Source organism: Sapajus apella, unplaced genomic scaffold, assembly GCF_009761245.1.
Source record: "Sapajus apella isolate SASKATOON/1434 unplaced genomic scaffold, GSC_monkey_1.0 scaffold15, whole genome shotgun sequence".
Taxonomy (NCBI): Eukaryota; Metazoa; Chordata; class Mammalia; order Primates; family Cebidae; genus Sapajus; species Sapajus apella.
The window spans coordinates 18,690,112-18,716,978 of NW_022436955.1; the positions used below are offsets into that span (position 1 = coordinate 18,690,112).

General features: G+C 39.5%; 1 protein-coding gene and 1 non-coding gene across 2 annotated transcripts in view; both read right to left on the reverse strand.

The window, feature by feature from the left end:
• Positions 1–26,867, reverse strand: part of CFDP1 (craniofacial development protein 1) — a 132,989-nt gene that overhangs the window by 54,183 nt on the left and 51,939 nt on the right. The gene's annotated exons all lie outside the window — the stretch shown is intronic.
• On the reverse strand, positions 7,982–8,105 carry LOC116555852. Its single transcript, XR_004270703.1, has one exon. It is a non-coding gene; the product is annotated as a small nucleolar RNA SNORA40 (small nucleolar RNA).

Below are 26,867 nucleotides of genomic sequence, written 5' to 3' on the forward strand. Positions count from 1 at the left end.
CTGGAGTACAGCGGTACCATCATAACTTACTGTAGCCTCAAACTCCGAGGCTCAAGCGACCTTCCTGCCTCAGCACCCAGAGTAGCTGGGACCTCAGGGGCATGCCACCACACCTGGATAACTTTAATTTTTTGTTTGTTTTTTTAGTAGAGATGAAATCTCACTTTGTTGATCAGGCTAGTTTTGAATTCCTGGTCTCAAGCAATTCTTCTGCCTCAGCCTCTCAAAGCGCTAGGATTACAGGCATGAGCCACTGTGCCAGGGCTATCTCCTTAATTTCACTTTTGGATGCTTCACTGCTAGTTTATAGAAATATAGATCCTAGGCCGGGTGTGGTGGCTCATATCTCTAATCCCAGCACTGTGGGAGGCCAGGCAGGCAGATCACTTGAGGCCAGTTTAGAACCAGCCTGGCCAGAATGGTGAACCCCCATTTCCATCAAAAATATAAAAATCAGTCGGGCATGGTGGTAGACACCTGTAATCCTAACTACTACGACGGCTGAGGCAGAAGAATCACTTGAACCCAGGAGGTGAAGGTTGTGGTAAGCTGGGATCGTGCCACTGCACTCACTCTAGCCTGGGTGACAGAGAGAGACTCGGTCTCAAAAAAAAAAAAAAGAAAGAAAGAAAGAAAGAAAAAAAAAAATATAGTCCCTAGAACTGTTAAGGCAGGATTGCTTGAGCCCAGGTTGAGGCTGCAGTGAGCTCTTTGTGCTACTGTACCCCAGCCTGAGTGACAGAGCAAGATTGTCTTTAAAATATATATGCAGTTGGCCAGGCGCAGTGGCCTACACCTGTAATCCTAGCACTTTGGGAGGCCGAGGTGGACAGATCATGAGGTCAAGAGATCAAGAACATCCTGGCTAACACGGTGAAACCCTGTCTCTACTAAAAATACAAAAATTAGCTGGGCATGGTGGTGGTGTATGCCTGTAGTCCCAGCTACTCAGGAGGCTGAGGAAGGAGAGTTGCTTGAACCCAGGAGGCGGAGGTTGCAGTGAGCTGAGATTGCAGCATTGCACTCCAGCCTGGTGACAGAGCAAGACTCCGTCTCAAAAAAAAAAATTGTATATCTATACATACACACACACACACACACACACACACACACACACGCAGTTGATTTTTCCATAGCGATCCTGTAACCTTGCTGAACTTGTTTACTAGTTCTAATCTTTTTTAGTGGAATGCTTAGGATTTTCTACATGTCATCTGTGGATAGTTCAACTCCTTTCTCTCCAATTTAGATGTCTCTTGTTTCATTTTCTTGCCTAACTGCCCTGGCTAGACGCTCCAGTACAAGGTACAATAGAGATGCCATGAGTAGACATACTTGTCTTTTTCCTATCTTAGGAGGAAAGCATTCAGTTTTTCATGATTAAGTATATTAGTGGTGGGTTTTTCATGGATGCCCTTTATCAGATTGAGGAAGTTCCTTCTATTATTAGTTTGCCAAGTGTACTTCGTTGCTTTTTTTTTTTTTTTTGAGACAGAGTCTTGCTCTGTCACCAGGTGCCAGGCTGCAGTGGAGTGGCGCGATCTCGGCTCACTGCAACCTGCACTTCCTGGGTTCAAGCAATTCTCCTGCCTCAGCCTCCGAGTAGCTGGGACTACTGGTGTGCGCCACCACACCCGGCTACTTTTTGTATTTTTCAGTAGAGACAGGGTTTCACCATGTTGGCCAGGATGGTCTCGATCTCTTGACCTTGTGATTCACCCGCCTTGGCCTCCCAAAGTGCTGGGGTTACAGGCGTGAGCCACCGCGCGCAGCCTCATTTGTCTTTATAGCGGAATAATATCCCACTGTTTGGACATACAACACTTTTGTTCATCCGTATTTATCAGTTGAAAGTCACTGAGTATTTCTACTTTTTGGACGAATAATGCTGCTATGAACATATGTGTGCAAGGTTTTGTGTGGATACATGTTTTCATTCTGTGTGGGTATATACAAAGAATTGTTAATTGTATAGAGCTCTGTGTTTAACTTTGAGAATCTGCTGAACTCTTTTCCTATGTAGCTACACCATTCTACATCCAACCAACAAGGTATGAAGGTTTCAATTTCTCCATACCCTTACCAACACTTGCTATTTCCATCTTTTTACATTATAACCATCCTAGTGGGTGGGAAGTATTATCTCACTGTGGTTTTGATTTGCATTTCTCTAATGAGTAATTATGTATTATAAGCTTTTTAAAATTAAGTATTGTTATTTTGAAATTATTACAGGCATTTAATCAGACATTTAATTGGCCATAACTTAAGTAGAGGATAGCCTTAAATTACACTGAGATCCTTGCCAGAAACCACAAAACACACATAAGACTGTTCATTGCAAGGTTCTGTGATAACAAAAGACTAGAAGCAACCCAAATGTTATCAAAGAAAACTAACTGAATGAACTCTGGTAATTCATACAATAAAATACTTTGCATCTGAAAACGAAATAAATGAGGAAACTTTCAAATGAAAAAAGGTATAGAAAACTGTATATGGTCTACTGGTGTTAATCCAAGACACGCAAGATAAATAAAAAATTTAAGTGGAAACATAAGCAGTTCCTAAAATAAATCAATCTAACGTGTCCAACTGGTAACATCACTACAAAAAGAAAAACTACTCCAGGTGACTTTAGAACACAGAAAGTTGACTATACATTTCTAGTAAAATGAAATCTAATGGAAAAAAAAAAAAAAACCTCCCAAAACAAAACAAAGCAAAACAAGACAATTTAAACCATTTTAAACCATTTGTACTAATCATACATACAACAGGTGGGTGTATGTATTGTGAAATAAAATAAATGGACATTTATACGACAATCCATCATTCCTGTGGTTTTTTTTCTTAGGAAGGGAGAGGCTTTCTTAGGAAGGCAGAAGCTGATTAAAGATAACCCCAGAGGCCGGGCGCGGTGGCTCAAGCCTGTAATCCCAGTACTTTGGGAGGCCGAGGCGGGTGGATCACGAGGTCAAGAGATCGAGGCCATCCTGGTCAACATGGTGAAACCCCGTCTCTACTAAAAATACAAAAAATCAGCTGGGCATGGTGGCGCGTGCCTGTAATCCCAGCTACTCAGGAGGCTGAGGCAGGAGAATTGCCTGAACCCAGGAGGCGGAGGTTGCGGTGAGCCGAGATCGCGCCATTGCACTCCAGCCTGGGTAACATGAGTGAAACTCCGCCTCAAAAAATAAAAAAAAATAAAAAAAGATAACCCCAGAGTTCTAAAAACTTGATTTGGAAGTAGTTGTACTATTTTTCAAGTAAAGAAGGAAAAATAAGACAAAGCAAAACATAATTCTTTGCTCTATGTATTGATAAATCCTTGAAACAATGACCAACTCAGTAGCAACTGGCACTCTTATCCATAATGTCTTGAAATAATGTTTCCCACAGAAAGAAAGCAGGGCTTCCAGATTAGATGAATATACCAGCTCTGGGACAGGAAATGTAATGTACAAAAGGAGCCTGGAATATTTTGTTATGCCACACAGATATGGAAATCAGCAAAGACTATTAAGGTCACTATCAAAATAACTTACTAGCTTATTTGAAGAAGAAATTATTTGCCAAATATAAAAAAATTTGAGAATCAATAAGGATGACTGCAATGGACTGAAACAACATCAAATGTTTAAATTCATGAGTGTATAAAAAAAATACAAACTGGTTACTATGGAGGAGGTTAGTGCACAAACTCATTTTGAAAATGAAAGGAAAAAATGTATCTTTCCTATATGAATTGGGAAAACAAAACCATATGAAAGGTCAATGGCGAGGCTTGGTGGCTCATGCCTGTAATCTTAGCACTTTAGGAGGCCGAGGCGGGTGGATCATTTGAGGTCAGGAGTTCAGACCAGCCTGGCCAACATGGTGAAACTCTGTCACTGCTAAAAATACAAAAATTAGCCAGCTATGGTGGCATATGCCTGTAATTCTAGCTACTTGGAGGCTGAGGCAGGAGAATCACTTGAACCCCAGAGGCAGAGGTCGCAGTGAACTGAGATTACGCCTCTGCACTCCAGTCTGGGCAACAGAGTGAGACTGTCTCAAAAAAAAAAAAAAAAAAAAGAAAGAAAAAAGAAAAACAAAAACAACAAAAAAAAGGTAAATGAAAGAATTTATTGGCTGGGTGTGGTGGCTCACGCCTATAATCCCAGCACTCTGGGAGGCTGAGGCAGGCAAATCACTTGAGGTCATGAGTTCGACACCAGCCTAGCCAACATGGCAAAACCCCACATCTACCAAAAATATAAAAATTAGCCAGGCATGGTGGTGCATGTCTGTAGTCCCAGCTACTCAGGAGGCTGAGGCAAGAGAATTGCTTGAACCCAGGAGGCAGAGGCTGTAGTGAGCTGAGATTGAACCACTGCACTCCATCCTGGGCAACAGAGTGAGACTTGGTCTCCAAAAAAAAAAACCTTAAAAACCAACAAAAAGATAACCCAGTTAAATAAAAAAAAAGAATTTATCTTCCTATATGAATTGGGAACCAAATAGGAGAAGATAAGATTTACTGTCTTTAGAAGTAGTAAAACAAACAAACAAACAAATGATAAAATTAGACTGCCATCATTCTGTAACCATGAATGTATCTAGGATCATCAACAGCTACTAACATCACAAAAAAAGAAAACCAGAGTTTATATGTCTCCAAATAGAACACTACTCTAATACAGTCTTGATAAGAAAAACTATATATGTGAAATTGAAATCTGATCAAGTCTTTGGATAAAACTACCAATTTTCAAGAAACATACAGGACAGAGGAAGATGCTAAACTCTACCATGAGGATGCAATCAGCAAAACCCATGAAGATGTGGACAACATCCTCAGTTTCTTCAGCAAATACATTCCAAGTAGAAAAAATAAAATAAAAGATGGAATAGAAATCTGATTATTAAAAAGGACTAATATATAGTATCAACCAATTGCCAAGTATGGAACTTACCGGATCCAAATAAACTGTAAACAACCAAACTTATGAGACCAACGAGATATTTAAACACTGACTGGGTGTTTGGGAATACCATGAAGACATTACTTTTTCTCAGATATGCTAATATCTAAATATTTTTAGATACAGATATCAAAAATGTATGGGTAAAATTCTACACAATATCTGAGACTTGCTTCAAAATCATATGGGGGGGTTAGGTAGGAGTACAGGTGATATATAAAGTTACTAATGGTTAATTACTGAAGTGGATTTAAAAAATGGACCATGGTATTAAAAAAAAATGATAAAAAAACTCCTTCACAGAGTTTTCAAACCATCTTTCCCTTCAGTTTTAAAGCTTTTTGTTGTTTTACTGAATCTCTCTGTTCCACGCCCCTTTCTGGGAAGAGAAAACACTATGTCCCTGACTATGGTTTTACTTACAATTATTTTGCCTTTATCATGGTGTGAAAATGATATGCATTCAGTAGAAACTGTACTCTGATTACCCATACACCCATTCTAGTTTTCATTTTCAGTTCAGCATTTGATAAATTACATAAGATATTCAACACTGTATTGTAAAATAGACTTTGTGTTAGATGATTTTGTCCAACTATAGGCTAATGTAAGTGTTGTGAGCAGATTTAAGGTAGGCTAAGCTAAGCTATTATGTTTGGTAGGCTGGGTGTATTAAATGGGTTTTCGACTTGTATTTTCAACTTACAATGCATTCACTGGGACACAACCCCACCAAATGCCAAGGAACATGTGCAGTAAACCGTTGAGTGCCTGCCACTTCCCCACATTTTCTCTTATGGCTCTGCATTCGCTCATTTGTGGAGAAGGAAGTTGAAGGAGATTACACAGCAGGATATGGCCAGGGAGAAATGCAAAGTCCTGGTCTGCCTAACTCCAACCTTAAAGTCATAGGAGCATAATGCTCACAGCCTTTGTGGTTAAAAAAAAAAAAAAAAAAAAAAAAAAAAATCCAAGACATATCTCCAAGAGAAGTGTCCTCATGATCGTATAAAAACGTGGTGGCACTGTTAGTCTCAGTCTCAGTTCTGACAAATGTACCATGGCTATGCAAGATGTTGGGTAAGGGGTACATGGAACTCTCTGTTCCATCTTTCCAACTCTTCTCTAAGTCTAAAACGTACTTGTTTTCTTAAATGTGGTGGGGAAAGGGAAAAAGCACTGTTTTAAAAGCTACTGCTTAAATGCAACAGGGTATCCTGAACTGGATCCTGGAATAACATGCTAAAAGACACTTGTGGGAAAATGGGAAATTATAATAAAGTGTGGGGTTTGGATAACAGTACCATCTCATTGTTAATCTCTTAATTTTGACAAATGTACCATGGCCAAATATAAGATGTTAACATCAGAAAAAGCTGAGTGAAAATACAGGCACATCTGGGAGCTATTTTGGGTTCAGTTCCAGACCACAACAATGAAGTAAATATCATAATAAAGTAAGCCACACAAACTTTTTGGTTCCCTAGTATATATGTAAGTTATGTTTCCACTACACTGTAGTCTATTACGTAATAGCATTATATCTAAGAAAAATAAGTACAGATCTTCATTTTAAAATATTGCTAAAAATGCCGATGATCACCTGAACCTTCAGTGAATCAAAATCTTTTTTTTTTTTTGAGCCAGAGTCTCACTCTGTCGCCAGGCTGGAATGCAGTGGCACGACCTCAGCTCACTGCAACCTCCGCATCCCAGGTTCAAGCAATTCTCCTGCCTCAGTCTCATGAGCAGCTGCGACTACAGGTATGTGCCATCACACCTAGCTAATTTTTGTATTTTTAGTAGAGACAGGGTGTCACTGTGTTGGCCGGGATGGTCTCGATCTCTTGAGCTCGTGATCCATCCACCTTGGCCCCGCAAAGTGCTGGGATTACAGGTGTGAGTCGCCACACCCGGCCTCAAAATCTTTATGTTGGTAGAAAGTCTTGCTTCAATGTTGATGGCTGATGACTGATCAGAGGGTGGTGGAGGCTGAGACAGCTGTGGCAATTTTTTTTTTTTTTTTTTTTTTTTTTTTTTCAGTGTAAAGAGTTTTTTTTTTTTTTTTAATTGTGTATATGCAACATTAGCCAAAATTATTTAAAGTCAATACATTTTTATTCAAGGAATTCCATGTTGTGATTTCTTCTACTGTCCATCAAGGTCACTTTAGATCCTCTAAAGGGCTGGAGTAAAAAGATATATCTTCAAATTAGCCCTTTTTAATTAAACTGATTCTTATTTTAATCCAGTTGTCCTGTCAGCCCTTAATTCTTTGATTTTGGCTTCTGTTATCTCCTTTTAATATGGATATACTGATGAAGACTTCAAAATTCACCAAGAATCTTTGGGATCTAATTTCTTCAACCAATTTACTTTAGCATCCTTTTTACTGTAGGTGGTGGATCTGCCTGGTTCTCAATTTGACACCCTCTCTTAACACGAATGAGTTCAAATCATATTCATTCCTAAGCGATCACACTCAAGGATAGTACAGGTGTGGAAATATGCCAATACCTTTAACTCCAGACAACATGTTCTCAAGATAAAAGCCTTTAAAACAAACAGCCATATTATATATTAAGTCAGCATGAAATTGGAATGCAAAAGTAAAACTGATGAGGATTTCCTTCATATCCCCTCCTGTTTAAACTATTTTACAGTCCTAGAATCAATCTTTCTAAATTGAGAGACAGGGTCTGTCTTTGTTACCCAGACCCTGTGGTGCCATCAGAGCTCAGTGCAGCCTCTAACTCCTGGCCTCAATCCTTTTGCCTCAGCCTTCCTTTCCTGAACAGCAAGTACAGGCACATGCCCCAATACACAGCTAATTTTTTAATTTTTGTGGAGATGAGGTGTTTGTTACTTTCTTGCCCAGGCTGGTCTTGAACTCCTGGCTTTAAGCAATACTCCTACCTCGGAGCGGGGATTGCAAGCTTGAGCCACTGCGCCTGGCTTGGAACCAACCTTTATGGCTATCAATACTCTCATCAGTTAACTGTCTCAAGTGTCATAATATCCCTTCTTACATGTATCAAAACTCATACTGAACAATGAGTTCTGGGTTGCAAAAGAGGATTTATTTTTTGCACTTATCCATAAGTCTTTGCCCACAAGTTAAACAAAAACATAAGTGCAGTGGCAATTTCTTAAAATAAAACAACAATGAAGTCTATCACATTGACTTCTACTTTCATGAAAGATTTCTCTGTAGCATGCAATACTATTTGATAGCATTTTACCTACAGAACTTCTTTCAAAACTGAAGTCAGTCCTCTCAAACCCTGCTGTTGCTTTATCAACTAAATGTATACTATTCTAAATCCTTTGCTGTCATTTCAACAATGTTCACAGCATCTTCACCAGGAGTAGATTCCATCTTAAGAAACAACTTTCTTTGCTAATCCATAAGAAGAAACTCCTCATCAGTCAAAGTTTTATCATTAAATTGAAGTGATGCAGTCACATCTTCAGGCTCTCATATGGTTTGACTCGGTAACCTTACCTAAATCTCACCTTGAATTATAATAATCTCCACGTGTCAAAGGCGGGACAAGGTAGAGATAAGTGAATCATGGGGCATCTTCCCCCATGCTGTTCTCGTGATAATGAGTGAGTCTCCTGAGATCTGATGGTTTTATAAGTGTCTGGCATTTCCCCTGCTTGCACTCATTCTCTCTTCTGCCACGCTATGAAGAAGTGCCTTCCGCCATGCCTGTAAGTTTCCTGAGGCTTCCCCAGCTATGCGGAATTGCGAGTCAATTAAATCTCTTTGCTTTACAAATCACCCAGTCTTGGATATTTCTTCACAACAGTGTGAGAATGGACTAATACAGGCTCTACTTCTCATCGTATCTGCAGTTACTTCCTCTACTGAAAGCCTTGAGCCCTTCAAAGTTATCCATGAGGGCTGGAATAAACTTCTAGCAAACTCCTGTTCCTGTAGATATTTTGGCTTCCTCCCATGAATCACAAATGCTCTTAATGGCATTATAGGATAGTGAATTATCTCCAGAAGGTTTTCAATAAACGTTGTCCAGAATCATCAGAGAAATCACTATCTATGGCAACTGTAGCCTTATTAAATGTATCTCTTAAGTAATAAGACCATCACAGATTGCCAGGAGTTAAACAAATAAATCACTTGAAAGTTGAAATTACTCCATGATCCATGGGCTGCAGAATGGATGTTAACAGTAAAGAAAACAACATTAATCTTCTTGTACACATCTATCAGAGCACATGGGTGACTGGGTACCTTGTCAATGAGCAGTGATATTTTGAAAGGAATCTTTCTGTCTGAGCAGTATATCTCAAAAGTGGGGCTAAAATATTCAGGAAACGATGCTAGAAACAGATGTGCTGTCACCTATGTTTTGTTGTTCCATTTACAAAGCACAGTCAGAGAAGATCTATTATAATTCTTAAGGGTCCTAGGAGTTTTAGAATGGCAAATGAGCACTGGTCTCAACTTAAAGTCACCAGCTACATTAGCTCCTAACAAAAGAGTAAGCCTATCCCTCTAAGTTTTGAAGCCAAGCATTGACTAGATTAGCTAGATGGTATCTCCTTCCAATAGAAAGCTGTTTATTTTTTATTTTATTGAGATGGAGTCTTGCTCTGTCACCCAGGCTGGAATGCAGTGGCATGATCTCTGCTCACTGCAACCTCCACCTCCCAGGTTCAAGCAATTCGCCCGCCTCAGCTTCCTAAATAGCTGGGATTATAGGCACGTGCTACCACGCCCAGCTAATTTTTCTATTTTTTGTAGAGACGAGGTTTCACCATGTTGGTCAGGCTGGTTTCGAAATCCTAACCTCAGGTGATCCACCCGCCTCGGCCTCCCAAAGTGCTGGGATTACAGGCGTGAGCCACCATGCCTGGTCAGAGAGCTGTTTAAAAACAAAACAAAACAAAACAAAACAAACAAACCAAAAAAAAAAAGGCCAGGCGCAGTGGCTCACGCCTGTAATCCCAGCACTTTGGGAGGTCAAGGCAGGCAGATCAGGAAGTTGGGAGTACAAGACCAGCCCGACCAACATGGTGAAACCCTATTTCTACTAAAAATATAAAAATTATCCAGGCGTGGTGGCATACACTTGTAATCACAGCTAATCAGGAGGCTGAAGCAAGAGAATCACTTGAACCCAGGAGGCAGAGGTTGCAGTGAGCCGAGATCGTGCCACTGCACTCTAGTCTGGGAGACAGAGTGAGACTCCATCTGAAAAAAAAAGGCTGTTTCATTTACATTGAAAATCTGTTGTTTACTGTAGCCAGGCATGTGCCACCACACCCAGCTAATTTTTGTATTTTTTGTAGACATGGGGGTATCACTGTATTGGCCAGGCTCGTCTCAAACTCTTGACCTCAAGAGATCCATCTGCCTCAGCCTCCACAAGTGCTGGGATTACAGGTGTGAGCCCCTGCGGCTGGTGAAACAGCTTCTTTCTAAGGAAAGAACCTATGCTAACTTCAAACTTTTCTTCTGCAGCTTCCTCTCCTCCCTCATAGAAGTGAAGATTTGAGGGCTTACTCTGCATTAGGCTTTAGCTTAAGGGAACGTGGTTGGTTTGATCTTCCGTTGGGACCATTCAAAGTGTCTTCAGATCAGCAATAAAGCTGTTTCACTTTCTTATCATTTGTGCATTCACTGGAGTAGCATTTTTAGCTTCCTTCAAGAACTTTTCTTTTGCATTCACAACTTGGCTGTTTGGCACAAGAGGCCTAGCTTTTAACCCGTCTTGGCTTTCAACATGCTTTTCTCACCAAGCTGAAATCATTTCTAGCTTTTGACTTAAAGTGAGAGATGTGACTCTTCCTTTTACTCGAACACTTAGAGGTCATTGTAGGGTTACTAACTAGACTAATTTCAATATTGTTTTGTCTCAGGGAACACAACATTTACCAATTAAGTTTATTATCCTATGTGGGTGTGGCTCATGGTGCTTGAAAACAATTATAATAGTAATACCAAGGATCACTGATTTGCAGATTGCCATAATAATATCGAGATATTATGAGAATTACCAAAACAGGACAGAGACATGAAGTGAATATGGCCTCCTGGAAAAATGGCACCGGTAGACATCCTCAACTCAGGGTTGCCACAAACCTTCGATTTGTAAGAAACATATTCTGTGAAGCACAGTAAAGCATAGTGCCATCAGATGATGTGTGCTAACGTATGGAAACTCTCCATGTTATTATAGCAGCTTTTCTGAAATAATAATCTATTCAGATATTCAATATAACATCATTCTAAAGCTTTTTTTTATAAACAAAGAATGAAGCACCAGGTTAACTAAAATAAACATTTTACATACAATGAGATAACTTATTAAATCGTGATTCTTAAGTAGTTATCTTTTAAATATAAGTGCTTCCGCCAAGAGTGGAAGTCTCCAGGAAAAGCATTTGTGCAACTGAATTGCAAGCTGGATTATCTACTTTCCCCCACAAACACCATTTTTACCTGAAAAAATGGCAGATAAACTATGGTTATTCATACTTAGGTATTTGACAGACATTTTCTCCTTTCTCAAAACTGAACAATGTCTGGTTATGTAAGAACTGACAGTATCTGCTGGCAGTGATACATTCTGAGCTTTAGAATTTTGGAAAACTTGTTGTCTACCACCGTGAACTAGACAGCTTCCCTGTACTTAAGTAAGACTTTTCTGATGAGATTGGCAGTGATATTAATGAATGTCACTTGTTGCGAATGTCTAATGAAATTTAGTCAACATTAGAAGAGCTGTGTAACCCAGTAACCAGTGTTTTTGAAATGATTAATGTGTGCTGTTACAAATCAAGAATGCTGGTTAAAAAAAATCATTTGAAGTACAAGTGAGACCAAATGATTTTAACGTAACAGTACAAAAAGTTTACTGGTGGCCGGGCGCAGTGGCTCAAGCCTGTAATCCCAGCACTTTGGGAGGCCGAGGCGGGTGGATCACGAGGTCAAGAGATCGAGACCATCCTGGTCAACATGGTGAAACCCCGTCTCTACTAAAAATACAAAAAATTAGCTGGGCATGGTGGTGCGTGCCTGTAATCCCAGCTACTCAGGAGGCTGAGGCAGGAGAATTGCCTGAACCCAGGAGGCGGAGGTTGCAGTGAGCCGAGATCGCGCCATTGCACTCCAGCCTGGGTAACATGAGTGAAACTCCGTCTCAAAAAAAAAAAAAAAAAAGTTTACTGGTATGATTTAGATTCCACATTGCAACGAAACTTTACAAAGCTGTCACTGTTCACATTTTGGTGTAGTATTACAAAAGGATAACCAAAATTATCAAAACAGCTATTAAAATACTCCTTCCTTTTCCAACTACATATCTGAAACTAAATTTTCTTCATATAATTCAGCCAAAACAATCAATTAAAATAGACTGAATGGAAAAGCATTTCATTTTCATTAATTATAATAAGGTTTTTGTTTCAGTCATGTGTAGGTTAGTGTATGTGGGTACACTGGAGTCATGATGAAAACATATTTCTTACTATGGGGTCATGTAAAAACATTTCGCAAACATGGCAACCTGGATAAACCCCTACACATATGCACAAAGAAGCACGTATGGGAATGTCCACAGCAATATTTTTCCAATAGCAAAAAACTAGAAATAATACAGGAAAACACAAAAATTGCAGCATAGTCACGAAATTAACTGCAATAAAGCAGTAGATACTACTGAACTACTACATCAATATAATGTCAAAATAACAAAGTAAAAAAAGTAAGTCACAGAAAAATACATGCTGTGAGATGACATTGAATTCAAGTTCATAAACAAGCAAATTCAAATAACGACTGTCTAGGGGTACTTGCATAATGGTAAAAAAGAAAAAAAAACCATAAAGGAAAATTTAAGAGGCAAGCCACAGCGGCTCACAACTGTAATCCCAGCACTTTGGGAGGCCGATGTGGGCAGACCGCTTGAGTCAGGAGTTCAAGACCACCCTGGCCAACATGGTGAAATCTAACTATACTAAAAATATAAAACCCAGCTGGGCGTGGTGGCAAACACCTGTAATCCCAGCTACTCTAGAGCCAGAGGAAGGAGACTCTCTTGAACTCGGGATGAGGTAGAGGTTGCACTGAGCCAAGATTGCACCACTACACTCCAGCCTGGGCAACAGAGCAAGACTCTGTCTCAAAAAAGAAGACAAGAATGATAAAAATTTAAGGTGGTGGTTACTTTCCTCTTCGGGGATGAAAGGAGATATAAAGAAGGACGGGTAATAAGTGCATGGGTGTTTGATTTATATTTTTTTGTATGTAGAAAATATCTTGTAATAAAAAATATCTTGTAATGAAATAATAAAGCTGTCACTAAAATTACTTTAGCGGTAACAACAGAAGTTTTGCTGATCATCACCCTTCATGAGCTCCCTTGAGCCTAGATTTTGGATTTCTTTTCTTTTTGAGACAGGGTCTCACTCTGTCACCCAGGCTAAAGTGTAGAGTGCAGTGGCACCTTTTAGCTCACTGCAGCCTCAAACTCCTGGGCCCAAATGATCCTCCTGTCTAAGCCTTCCCAACAGATGTATGCTCATTTGTAAATTTTTGACTCATTATGTTGGACAGGCTGTCTTCAACTTCTGACCTCAGGCAATCCTCCCATCCTGGACTCCCAAAAAGTGTTGGGATTACAGGCATGAGCCACTGCGCCTAGCCCAGATTTTGGTTTCTAATATTACTCTCCACTGAAAGGAACCAGGAACCTAGACGGGAGATGACTCCATGTCTTGGGGCAAGAAAACAATAAACACCCTTCTGGTATTTTCCAGCACTGCCAGAAAGCAAGAACACTTTTCAGGCTGCCAGAGTCAGTGCCAAAAGGACAAAGGAATCAGCTCCAAGACAATGCCATTAGCCAATCTATGACAATCTGAGCTTCATGAAGAAAATAACTATGGTTAACTGAAAGAAACTGAAACAAAACTAATTTTGTAAAAATAATTTAGCACCAGTGGGTCTAAAAGGGGTTTTTGTACATGGAAAAGAATACTAGCCCTCTTCATCTCATTAATCCCCAATGGGGCGCATAAATTAAAGACAAAAACAGAGCATACATAACAATAACCTTTCTGTGGCTGAATACAATTCCTTCCAGTAGAAATTGTTGAAAATCAAGATAACTGGAAATCTGCCACTAGTTTACCCCACACCACACAGAATAAGTCTTATAATAATTTTATTTATATTTTATCTGTTAAGATGTTTAAAGTGCTTAAAAGAACAAGCCACATTAATTTATATGTAATATTTAAGCAACATTAATTTTCAGTAGACAAATTTAACAACCGAGCATTAAGCAAACCATAAAAATGTTACAGGTAAGACGTTAAAAAGATTCACATAAGAATTCTTTTTTAGAAAGAAAGAGTAAGAAACAGCAGTTGATCTTCCACTTCATCTCTAGAAATATCACCCAATGTTAAGATACATTTTTGGCTATCTTTTCAAACATTCCACCCATTCACCAATTATCTTTTTCTTTCTTCTTTTTTTTTTTTTTTGAGACGGAGTCTTACTCTGCCACCCAAGCTGGAGTATAGTGGTGTGATCTCAGCTTACTACAACCTCCACCTCCTGGGTTCAAGTGATTCTCCTCTGGAGTAGCTGGGAATATAGGCGTTCACCAAAACACCCAGTTAATTTTTGTATTTTTTAGTAGAGACAGGGTTTCGCCATGTTGGCCAGGCTGGGGCGTGAGTCACTGCACCTAGTCAAGTCAAATATTGTTTAAACGTAAGGCCGGGCGCGGTGGTTCACACCTGTAATCCCAGTGCTTTGGGAGGCCGAGGTAGATGGATCACTTGAGGTCAGGAGCTCAAGACCATCCTGGACAACATGGTGAAACCTCACGTGTATTAAAAAAAAACAAGAATTAGCTGAGCGTGGTGGTGCATGGCTGTAATCCCAGCTACTTGGGTGGCTGAGGCACAAGAATTGCTTGAATCTGGGGGGTGGAGGCTGTAGTAAGTCAAGATCGTGCCTCTGCACTCCAGCCTGGGCAACAGAGTGAGACTCTGTCTCAAAAAGAAAAACAAAACAAAAAAACAACTTAGGAAGGGATAACCAGGTAAAAAGCTCAAAGAATAAAAAATATGTTTTTTTTTTTTTTACAATAATATACAATAGAACTGTCAAAAGGCATTTGTACCCTCCATAAATATACTATAGAAAACAACTCTGAACACATGAACATGTTCTTCCATTGTCTGGTTTCTTTTTGAATTTCTCAACGTCTGTTTCCTCTTTCGGACCCTGGTTTCCTTGGATTTATTTTCAGGATTTTTTTTTTAATTATTTTCCGCTCTCTTCCTTCTCCTATTCTGCAGTATGCAGCTATGGCATGAGCTGGAAGCGTGGCCTCAGGAAAACAAGCAAAAGAGTCTATCTTGACCAATAATTCCCATACCTACAGGAAGTCATTTCTACAAAATGAAGAAACTTGGAAAAACCCAAGAATTCAATGAAGTTATTCATTCTGAGATGCTTTTGCTGCACCTGAATGCTTGCTAGTTCCTAGACTGTCTGCTCTACACAAATTGGGTAATATGTCAGACAGGACAGTCCTGGGTCAGTACTGTCATCTCCTTTTCCATGTCCTAAGGCTTCACGGCCAGGCAAAAAATATCCTTCATACTAAATTTCAAGTTTCCATACAAACCAGTGGTCTTGCCTATGGCCTATGGTGTAGCATTCTACTTTGGGTAGACAGGTGGGGCCCAGCTGCAGCTCTAGGAGCACTGATATCAACACTGCGCAGAACGGCAGGTAGAGTGAAGTTAAGACTTCAGCACATTCCTCCTTCGAGGAGTCAATCTCCTATCTTCCAGACAAGACATCCCTATGTTCTGGGTTTTCCTGGACAGTCTCAACTTTAAAATTTTACTTCTAAATGTATAAATACATTTGACTTAAAAAAAAATACTGTCAGAATAGGTGTGCTGATTTTTGGTTTGGAAAATATGCTCACCATAGCTCAAGAAACCATGTAACATAATAATGAAGCCAATCTTAACCTACAACACAAGCTGTAAGTTGAAGTACCCTCCAGAACACCACTCTTTGCCCTTCATTCCTTCAGTTATTACAAAAGCAAGCCTAAGTTAAAGTTCAATTTCCTAAGAGGGAAAAGAATTGCTTTTCTTCGTTTTGTGGGCCAAAACGAAACTGCAGTTTGCTGTGGCCCCTCCTACTAATGACTGCAAATCTTCTGCCCCACAGTACTGTTCTATACAGGACACTAATTCTTTTTATAAACAATGATATTACATGGAACCAGAAGTGAGAGCAGGAGGCCTATGAATAGACCTCAATGGCTGCAGCAGAAGCTTCAGCTCAGGTTTTGTTATTATGGCAGTGGCAGATCTTATGGCAATGGAGGGTCTTGCAGCTTAAAAGCAAACCGTTGGCTCTGAAATCAGGACACTTGTCTTCTGACGACCCAGTGGCATGTGAACAGAGAATACTGAAAGAATCACCACCAGGAAACAGATGTAAGCATTTGGCCAGCTTCATTCAGGCACAAGGAAGCGTTAAGTTAGTATAATGCTCTTTATTCTGGCACTGGAGTCAGGTTTGAAAAATCCAATAGGGTGAAAAAAAAAGCTTATTTTATTTTTCTATAGAAAAATGTAACAACCAAAGAATGACAAAGGAATCTTTAAAATAGTAAAAAGACTTAATATATGAAAGTCTGATCACCAAAAAAACTCATTTTGCTATCCCCTCTGGTGACACTCTTAAATGGATCATTAATACTTACTGCTCATCTAGTGCATAATCTATAAGGAATGAGAACAAATGCAGGAAGCATTTTATCTTTTTTTTAAAATAGAGACAGGGTTTCTCCATGTTGGTCAGGCTGGTCTCGAACTCCCAACCTCAGGTGATCCGCCCGCCTCGCCCTTCCAAAGTGCTGGGATTACAGGCGTGAGCCACTGCACCCAGCCCTTTTTTTTTTTTTTAAGATGGTGTCTCACTCTGTCACCCAGGCTGGAGTACAGTGGCACAATCTTGGCTCACTGCAACCTGTCTCCTGGGTTCAAGTGATTCTCCTGCCTCAGCCTCTTGAGTAGCTGGAATTACAGGTGCCTTCCACCACATCCAGATAATTTCTGTAATTTTATTACAGATAGGGTTTCACCATGTTGGCCAGGCTGGTATCAAACTCCTGACCTCAAATGATCTACCCTACTCAGCTTCCCAAAGTGCTGAAATTACAGGTGTGAGCCACCATGTCCGGCCAGGAAGCATTTTATCTATGCAAAAAAATGTGTTTGGTCAAGAACTGTCTTCTGGCAACTGTCCAGAACTGCTCAGCACTCACATAGGAAATTGATATGAGTTTCCCAAAGATCCTCATTCATTCATTCAATAAATACTTACAAACAAACTATTATGAACCCAGTACTGAATTGAGAATGGCGGGCAAAACAGATTTGATTCATGCCCTCAGGAAGCGAACAGTCCAGTGGGGGAGAAAAGAGGTGAAATAGACACACACACACACACACACACACACCACACACACACAGCTATGCAATTACAAATTGAGGTAAGTGCTACAGAAAAGAATTAGGGGCTATAGTTCAATGCCAGTGGGAACCTAATTTAGATCAGGGAGGTATCCTCTGAGGTTCTTCTCCCCTCTAGATCTATGTGCCTAAAGTGAAATTAAAAAAAAAACAAACAAAAAAACCCACTATTACTTTAAGCACCTTTCTGTCACAAGGAAGATAAGGGCTTATTTAATAATTCACTTTTTATTTTTTTAAATTTTTTTATTTTTTTTGAGACGGGAGTTTCACTCATGTTACCCAGGCTGGAGTGCAATGGCGCAATCTCGGCTCACTGCAACCTCCGCCTCCTGGGTTCAGGCAATTCTCCTGCCTCAGCCTCCTGAGTAGCTGGGATTATAGGCATGCACCACCATGCCCAGCTCATTTTTTGTATTTTTAGTAGAGACGGGGTTTCACCATGTCCCCGTGACCAGGATGGTCTCAATCTCTTGACCTCGTGATCCACCCGCCTTGGCCTCCCAAAGTGCTGGGATTACAGGCTTGAGCCACCGTGCCCGGCCAATAATTCACTTTTTAAAAAGAAAAAAAAAAGGTAATTAACATACCAAGCAAAATACTCAAAAGATATTTTAAAATAAGCCTCCATTCTACTCTCTGCTGTCTTTCAGATACCAAATTCCCCTTTCCCCGAGACAAACACTGTTCTTAGTTGCTTGAGCACCCTTCTAGGGACATATTAAACCTGCAGTTCTCAGTGTGTTTCAGGGACCCCGAGAGATAAGACTTTTTTTAAAGGAATTAAAAGGTTAAAACTATTCTCATGACAATACGAAAACATTATTTACCTTTTTCTCTTGTATTAGGTCACAAGTGGAGTTTTCCAGAGGCTACATAGTAGGTGACAGTATTGCTGCTCTGACAGCTAATGGAATGTGGGAAGAAGATACAGAGTAGGCTATCTTCAATTCAGACAGATATTTAAAAGATTTGTAAAAATATAAAACAATGCCACTCTTCTCACTACATTCTATTTTTGTTTTGGAAAATATACTTATTTTTCACAAAAATATGCTACTTATGTTAACATGTAATGAGCTTACCACTGTTAACTGAAAATAAGTTAATGTTTTAAATTTCTCAGTTTTAATTTCTACTACAGTAAATATCGGTAGGTATTAAAAGCTCTCTGGAGTCCTCAATCATTGATATGGATGTGAAAAAGTCCTACCTAAGACCAAAGAGTTTGCAAACCACTAAACATTTACAAATGTATGCCAAGTGCTAAACACTGCTAAACACTAGCTAGTAACTGCATCATTTTGGTGGCTGTTCTGAGTGTATTTTAAATAGATGGGTGCTGAGAAGGAAACCAGGTTACTTATTTGTGGCTATAAACGTGTTGTCAATTATTTGGCTATCAACGTAACACAAATTTCACCATGGTGAATGGCTAGTTGCTTTTCCATAGCATCTTAAATATTTGGTATATTAATATGTGGAGTTAGTCTAAGCCCATAAAGAGCTTACAAATCAGAAAGTAATTATAACTTACATGTGATAACTAAAGTTGGATGGCAAGGTTAAATACATTTGTGTTGAGTCAAGACAGAAGCTATTAGTAAATGGAATAACATAGTAATATAGCAGCTTTTCAGGACTAACCCTTCCTCAGACAGATAACAACTATAAACTATGGGCAATATATAGAAAATTCTTGCCTAGCTGACAGCACTGGAGAGCAACCAAAGCCAAGCAGAAATTAGAGTGGATTCAGCGTATGAGAGAAGGGAACTTGACTGTGTGAGATTAGTCAGTCTCTGTGGCACAGAGGGATTAAAACTTAAGCAGAAAGATGCTTCTCCATGGCTTAAGGAGACAGTACTAAGTCTGGCTGTCAGAACAGATAGAAAGTGAGGGAGGAAGCCCCAAGTCAATAAGATACACAGTCAGGCATAGTACTAGCTCCTCTGGAGGCTGGGGTGGGAGGATCACTTGAGGCCAAGGGTTCGAGGGTACCGTACATAACTATATTCCAGCTTGAGCAATACAGTGAAACCCTGTTTCCAAAAAACAAACACAAAAAAACAAAGAAGATATACGACTCATAATTCATCACAGAAGATATACAAATGGCCAGTAAGCACATGAAAAGATACTCAACATCATTAGGCATAAAGGAAATGCAAATTAAATATAATGAAGTACTACTACCCATCTGCTAGATCAAAAAAGATCAACACTACCAGCTGTTGATGAGGAAGTAGACAAAAGGGAGCCCTCATGCACTGCTGGTAGGAATGTAACAATGGTGGGACCACTTTGGAAAACAATGAGCAATTCCTTAAAATTTCTTTGAACATAATTAACCATACCACCTAGCAATTTCACTCCTAGGTATCAACCCTAGAAAAATGAAAACATGTCCACATAAAGACTTGTACACACAATCTTCGTTGCAGCATTACTTAAAAAGCCAAAAAGTAAAAACAACCCAATGTCCATCAACTGATGTATGGAATAAATATAATGTGGTATATCCATAGAATAGAATATTATTTAGTAATAAAAAGGAATGAATTACTGATATATACTACACTGGAAGACTTCTGTCTTCTGGCAACTCTCCAGAACTGCTCAGCACTGACAAATGGGAAATTGATGAGCTCCCCAAAGATCCTCATTCACTCATTTTTGGATTAACTTCAAAAACACATTATAGGGAGGCCAAGTACACTGACTCACGCCTATAATCCCAGCACTTTGGGAGGCAGAGACGGGTGGATCACTTGAGGTCAGGAGCTCGAGACCAGCCTGGCCAACATGGTGAAACCCTGTCTCTACTAAAAACACAAAAATTAGCCAGGTGTGGTGGTACATGCCTGTAATCCCAGCTACTAGGGAAGCTGAGGCACGAGAATCACTTGAACCCAGGACGTGGAGGTTGCAGTGAGCCGAGATTGCACCACTGAACTCTAACCTAGAGTGGAGTGGACAGAGTGAGAGAGATGCTGTCTCAAAAACAAACAAACAAAAAATCATTACAGGGAGATAGACATTGAAAGACTATTTAGTGAAATTTCCAGACAAGGCAAAGCTACAGAGATAGAAAACAGATCAGTGGTTGTCTGGGGCTCAAGATGAGAGCAGGAATTGACTGCAAATGGACAGGAGGAAACTTTTTGGGTGATGGAAGTGTTCTAAAACGGAATTGTACATGATGAAAGTTACTACTTTAAAAAACTTACTTCATACCTATAATCCCAGCACTTTTGGAGGCCGAGGCAGCGGATCATGAGGTCAGGAGATTGAGACCATCCTGGCTAACACGGTAAAACCTCATCTCTACTAAAAATACAAAAAATTAGCCAGGCGTGATGGCACGTGCCTGTAGTCCCAGCTACTAGGGAGGCTGAGGCAGAAGAATCCCTTGAACCTGGGAGGCAGAGGTTGCAGTGAGCCGAAAACACGCCACTGCATTCCAGCCTGGGCAAATGAGTGAGACTCCATCTCAAAAAACAAACACAAATTTACTATAAATTATTAAACTATATGTTTCCATTTGGATGAATGTTATGGTATAAATCCCCCCACTCCCCCGTAAAAGCTGTTTAAAGACAGAAAAATTTAGGAAGAATATTAGGAAAATAGCTAATGCATGCTGGGTTTAATACCTAGGTGATGGGTTAACAGGTACAGCAAACCACTATGTCACACTAAATATGTGACAAACCTGCACATTCTGCACATGTACTCTAGAACTGGAAAAAAAAAAAAAAAAAAAAAAGCCGGGTGTGGTGGCTCACAGGTATAATCCCAGCACTTTGGGAGGTTGAGGCAGGTGGATCAGGAGGCGAGGAGATCAAGACCATCCTGGTCAACATGGTGAAACCCCACCTCTACTAAAATACAAAAAAATTGGCTAGGCATGATGGTGGGTGCCTGTAGTCCCAGCTACTCAGGAGGCTGAGGCAAGAGAATTGCTTGAACCCAGGGGGCAGATGTTACAGTGAGCCGAGATCATGACACTGCACTCCAGGCTAGCAACTGAGCAAGACTCCACCAAAAAAAAACAAAAAAACAACAAACAATTCTAGGGATAAGGGCAGGGTGGGAAAGGCAAAATGAGACCTGTAAGACTTGACGGTCAGCCGGGCACAGTGGCTCATGCTTGTAATCCCAGCATTGCACCGTGGCCTCCCAAAATGCTGAGATTACCGATGGGTGCCACCATGCTGGGCCAAATTTTTTCTATTAAAAAAAAATGCGAGGCTGGGTGCAGTAGCAGATGCCTGTAATCCCGGCACTTTGAAAGGCTAAGGAGAGTGGATCATCTGAGGTCGGGAGTTTGAGACCAGCCTGGTCAACATGGCGAAACCCCGTCTCTACTAAAAATATAAAAATTAGCTACCACGGTGGTATGTACTTGTAATGCCAGCTACTTAGGAAACGGAGGCACAAGAATCACTTGAACCCAGGAGGCGGAGACTGCAGTGAGTCAGTATTGCACCACTGCATTCCAGCCTGGGTGACAGAGCGAGACTCTGTCTCAAAAATTTTAAAAAATAAAAAATTAAAAAATTAAAGATCCCATTTGCAAAAATCAACTCACTCACAAAAGGTCCTGCTTACTACAGAATTCAGGTTGGGATCTATCTTTCTTTGTTAGTTTATTCGTTTATCAAATATGCCCTATATGAGCATATACTATGCCAAGTACAGAAAAAAGCCAATTCCAGAATTGTAAAAGATAATCAAACTATCACATGTTCATGTGGAATTCACTATAGTGTTCCACAGGGTTTCTTAACTTGGGCACTACTGAGATTTTGAACAGGACAATTCTGTTTCGAGGAGCTGTCCTTTGTACCGCAGGATGTTTCGCAGCATCCCAAACTTTTTACCCCTTAAATGCCAGTAGCGTCCCCTGTCCTGCCCACATTATATAACCGGTAATGACTCTAGACACTGCCAAATGTACCCTAGAACGAATACAAGTTAAAACATTTTAAGTAATGTCAACATAATAATATACAACTTCATAATTAATTGTATATATCTCTCTCTCTAAAGGTGATGAAACACTGGCTAATGTCTTAAGTAAATAAAACCGTGGACATCAAAAAAAATAGTGATGTCAAAGCAGATTAAGAAACTTGAACGGGGACAGAGTTAAAAAAAAAAAAAAAAAAAAAAAAAACCTGAACAAAGTTCTTAAATATTCAAATGTTTTTTAAAAATGAATCTCTAAGCCCTATGGTTAAGCTTCCTTTGTAGTTGGGAAATTCCTATTCTGCTAATTCAGGCTCTTTATTGAATACAGGTTTATATATCTCAATACATAAAATATTACTATAGCCTTAAATGAAAGTTGCCAGGAAATTAAAAAATATATATATTACTATAGCCTAACATTCATAGGAAGAATCTCTTGGTCTTTTCTGAGACCCTCTCAAGTATTTTGTTATAAATTGGAATAATCAGAGGAAAGAAAAGTAAGTGAATTTCAGTCTTAGTGTATTCTCCTCTAACTAAAAGGTTACATTTAGTAGGAAGGGGATGAAAATATTGATTAAATCTATACAGGTTTTTAAATCATTTTAAGTTTCATTTATTTAACTCTGCTCTGTTTCCCCTGATGATTTTTATAATTTCCTTGTTCTAATATGAACTAGTAAGTGAAGATCAACCTTGTTACTTAAAAAGGAAAAACCTATTAATTTTTATTGAGCCCTTCTGTGCCAGGAACTGCAGTAAGACACCTTATCTCATTTCATTCTCAAAACAGCTCCATGAAGTAGGAATTATGATCCCTAGTTTACAGCTAAAAGAATTAAGTAAAACTAGTATTTGTACCAGGCAAGACTGTCCAAGTCAAAAGCATACGTGATACTCTACCTATTTCTAAAAAAAGTAGCCAGCAATATCCACAATATCCACAAGAGCATTCTCTTCCCTATAATGTAAAATATACGAAGTCCAAAGTAAAAGCTGTAAGAATGGTTTTAATCTCAAGAGTTTGACAAAGAACTAAGAATCCCCAAATAATCAAAAAGAAAATCTCATCACATCCAGTGGTAACAAAATTCAGATATATATGATTTTCATATCTGTTCACGAATAACGCAATACTGGGCAACAGAAACACTCGCGATTTCAAGACTCTGGGGCAAGGACTGCTGACCAGCCTCAATAAAATGTCAGCTTGCTGCCAAAGGATCCAGATCAGTGGAATTTTCCAGTTCTCTAAGGAGATAATGCGGAGTTGCCTGCAGATTGGTTCTGAAAGCTAACCAGAACTAAAAATTAAAAACAAAAAACAGATCAAGCTCTACACATCAAATTTCTTCTTCCTACAGAAAACCTAAGTGAGTTATTCTAGTTGTACCTTTATCCAGGGTTTAGTCTGGAGGTCAATCTACTTGCTCAACTGCTTGCAAAGTTCATTCAACTTTTCCTCCCAGGTTTTGTTTCATGGAAAAAAATACAACCATCACCTTTTGGCAAGACAGAGTTATTAACTTTTCTCTGGAATTGCTGTCACTCACAGAGGTAAAAGAAAATGCATATACACACACAAATACACACCCTTTGAATGTCTTAATTTGAATCCTAAATAACCCAGAGTACATGTCAGAGAGGGAAATGAAAGCCTTAGAAAGGAATATTTTAGTTCCAAAATTCTAAAGGCAAACTGCTAACTGTAAAGGGAAATTATCAACGGTAAAAGAAAAAAATTCATAATCTTGTTGTTTTAAAGGAGTTTGCAGGTATAGAAGCAATCATAAAAGCAGATCATACATTTGATTCCTGGTGTAGGAACTGAAACTCTGGCCCAGAGATAAAAGGGTGACAATTTGTTTAACACACCTATGCTGAAGCAGCTGCCCCCATCTGTCTACTTTCCCTCCTTCCCCTAAAAGCTACTTAGGTCTCGGTTTATCCAGTTATACATGCTAATTGACAAGAAGGCATAATTCCCAAGCCACGTTTTGGAAATAACATGGTGACCTATTTCAACACTTACAAACAGATGTTAAATTGCCCAAAGTATATTTAAATAATCTCATCTCATTCATTCTTGCTAATGCTCACAGATTCATTCTCTTATCGGACTTTCTTCCCACAAAATGGCCTTATATCAAATTTTATAAATATTAAAAAGGCTGTTTTGTACTAAAAAAGAAAATAACTAGAGGAGAGGGAAGCTTTCAAAAAGAACTTTCACATGGTGGGCAATATAAATGTCTCTAAGATAAGACACAGAACACACTGGGTTCTTTTTCTCTGTGACCCTTGCCGCCCCCGCATTCTACCTAAACTCACTGTGTAACTGATCATGAACAAAAGAGAAGCACAGTTTGAATTTCAGCTAAAGAGATACACTATATTCAAAGGGTTTGCTCCCCTAAAGACTGGTTTTTTGTTGTTTTGTTTTTGGTACAAATGGGGTCTCCCTATGTTGCCCAGGCTGGTCTGAAACGCCTGGCTACGAGACTGTATTCTGCTCTAGATATGAATCCATTTTGTCCTTTATAAAGGAAGCCTTGACTTCCTCTACACAATTTACTCATCCTAGTCGTAATAAGCATTTCCATTCGAGAAAAAAATTCTGATAGGAATTGTATCATCTTTCTAGACATGAGGCAATCTTTAACTGTTTCTCAGAAAGAAAATGATAAATAACCTAAATTTCCCTATAGAGAGTTGGTTTTGAAAATGATAGAACTGGCCAGGTGCAATGGCTCATGCTTATAATCCCAGCACTTCAGGAGGCTGAGGCAGGTGGATCACCTGAGGTTAGAAGTTCTTCAAGATCAGCCTGGCCAACATGGTGAAATCCCATCTCTACTAAAAATACAAAAATTAGCTGGGCTTGGTGGCGAGCACCTGTAATCCCAACTACTTGGGAGGCTGAGGCATGAGAAATGCTTGAACCTGAGAGGTGGAGGTTGCAACGAGCCGAGATCACACCAGGGCACTCCAGCCTGGGCAACAGAGTAAGACTCTGTCTCAAAAAAGTAAAATAAAATAAATTATAGAAAATTCAAAGTAGAACACTATGCTAGTCATTAACAAGAATCAGATAAATCTATAAGCAATAAGATGAAATATATTTATATATATTTTTGTATTTTTAAGCAAAAAAATATAAACTTCAGGAAAACAGGGTGAGATGACTCCATTTATATAAATAAAAACACTTTTTATACGTGAACAAAAAAGTATCCCAATAGCTACACATCCATATACATCGATTACTAAATGCTTAGGGAAAGGTCTAGAACAGAGCTGTCAAATGGAAATAAAATGGGCAGGCATAGCGGTTCACACCTGTAGTCCCACTGCAGGCGGCTGAGGCAGGGGAATCGCCTGATCTCTGAAGTTGGAGACCAGCCTGGGCAACATAGTGAGACCCCCATCTCTAAAACAAGAACAACAACAAAAAACAGAAATAAAATGGGAGCCACATACATAATTTTAAAATGTATTGTAGCCCTATTAAATATAGAAAGAAGCCAGTGAAATTTTTAATACATTTAACCCAATATGTCAAAAATGTTACTATTTCAACAATGTAACTGAAGTAAAATTGATGCTTATTTTTTTCTGACTAATTCTTCTAAATTTAGTGTGTATTTATACCTATAGCACATCTCAATTCAGACTAGCCACATTTCAAGTGCTCAACAGCCACATATAGCTAATGACTACTCTACTGACCGTGAAGACCTTACAAAAACCCCATCAAATTATTAACTTTCAAACAACCAAGAGTTTATTGTTAAGTACAGGAAAGGCTGAGGGAATACCATGTGCTTCCTTTCTGACAGGAAAACAAGGCTTCTAGGCAACACAGCAGGGTTTCTGCGTACTCTGACAGGGATGTGTATTGTAAAATGCATTGCTGTGGAAACAACATTTCTACAACTAGAGGACAAGTCAACCTGAAATAAAGGAAATAGCAGGAGTTGCAAAATGGGTCTCACAGAATGAGTAAGGAACTTCTCACATGTCTCTGCTTGAACTATGGCAAGATTAAGCTGAAAGAAAATGTCATTCCAATCATATAATGGACATTTACAGGCCGCGCGCGGTGGCTCACGCCTGTAATCCCAGCACTTTGGGAGGCCGAGGCGGGTGGATCACGAGGTCAAGAGATCGAAACCATCCTGGTCAACATGGTGAAACCCCGTCTCTACTAAAAATACAAAAAAAATTAGCTGGGCATGGTGGCGCGTGCCGGTAATCCCAGCGACTCAGGAGGCTGAGGCAGGAGAATTGCCTGAACCCAGGAGGCGGAGGTTGCGGTGAGCCGAGATCGCGCCATTGCACTCCAGCCTGGGTAACAAGAACGAAACTCCG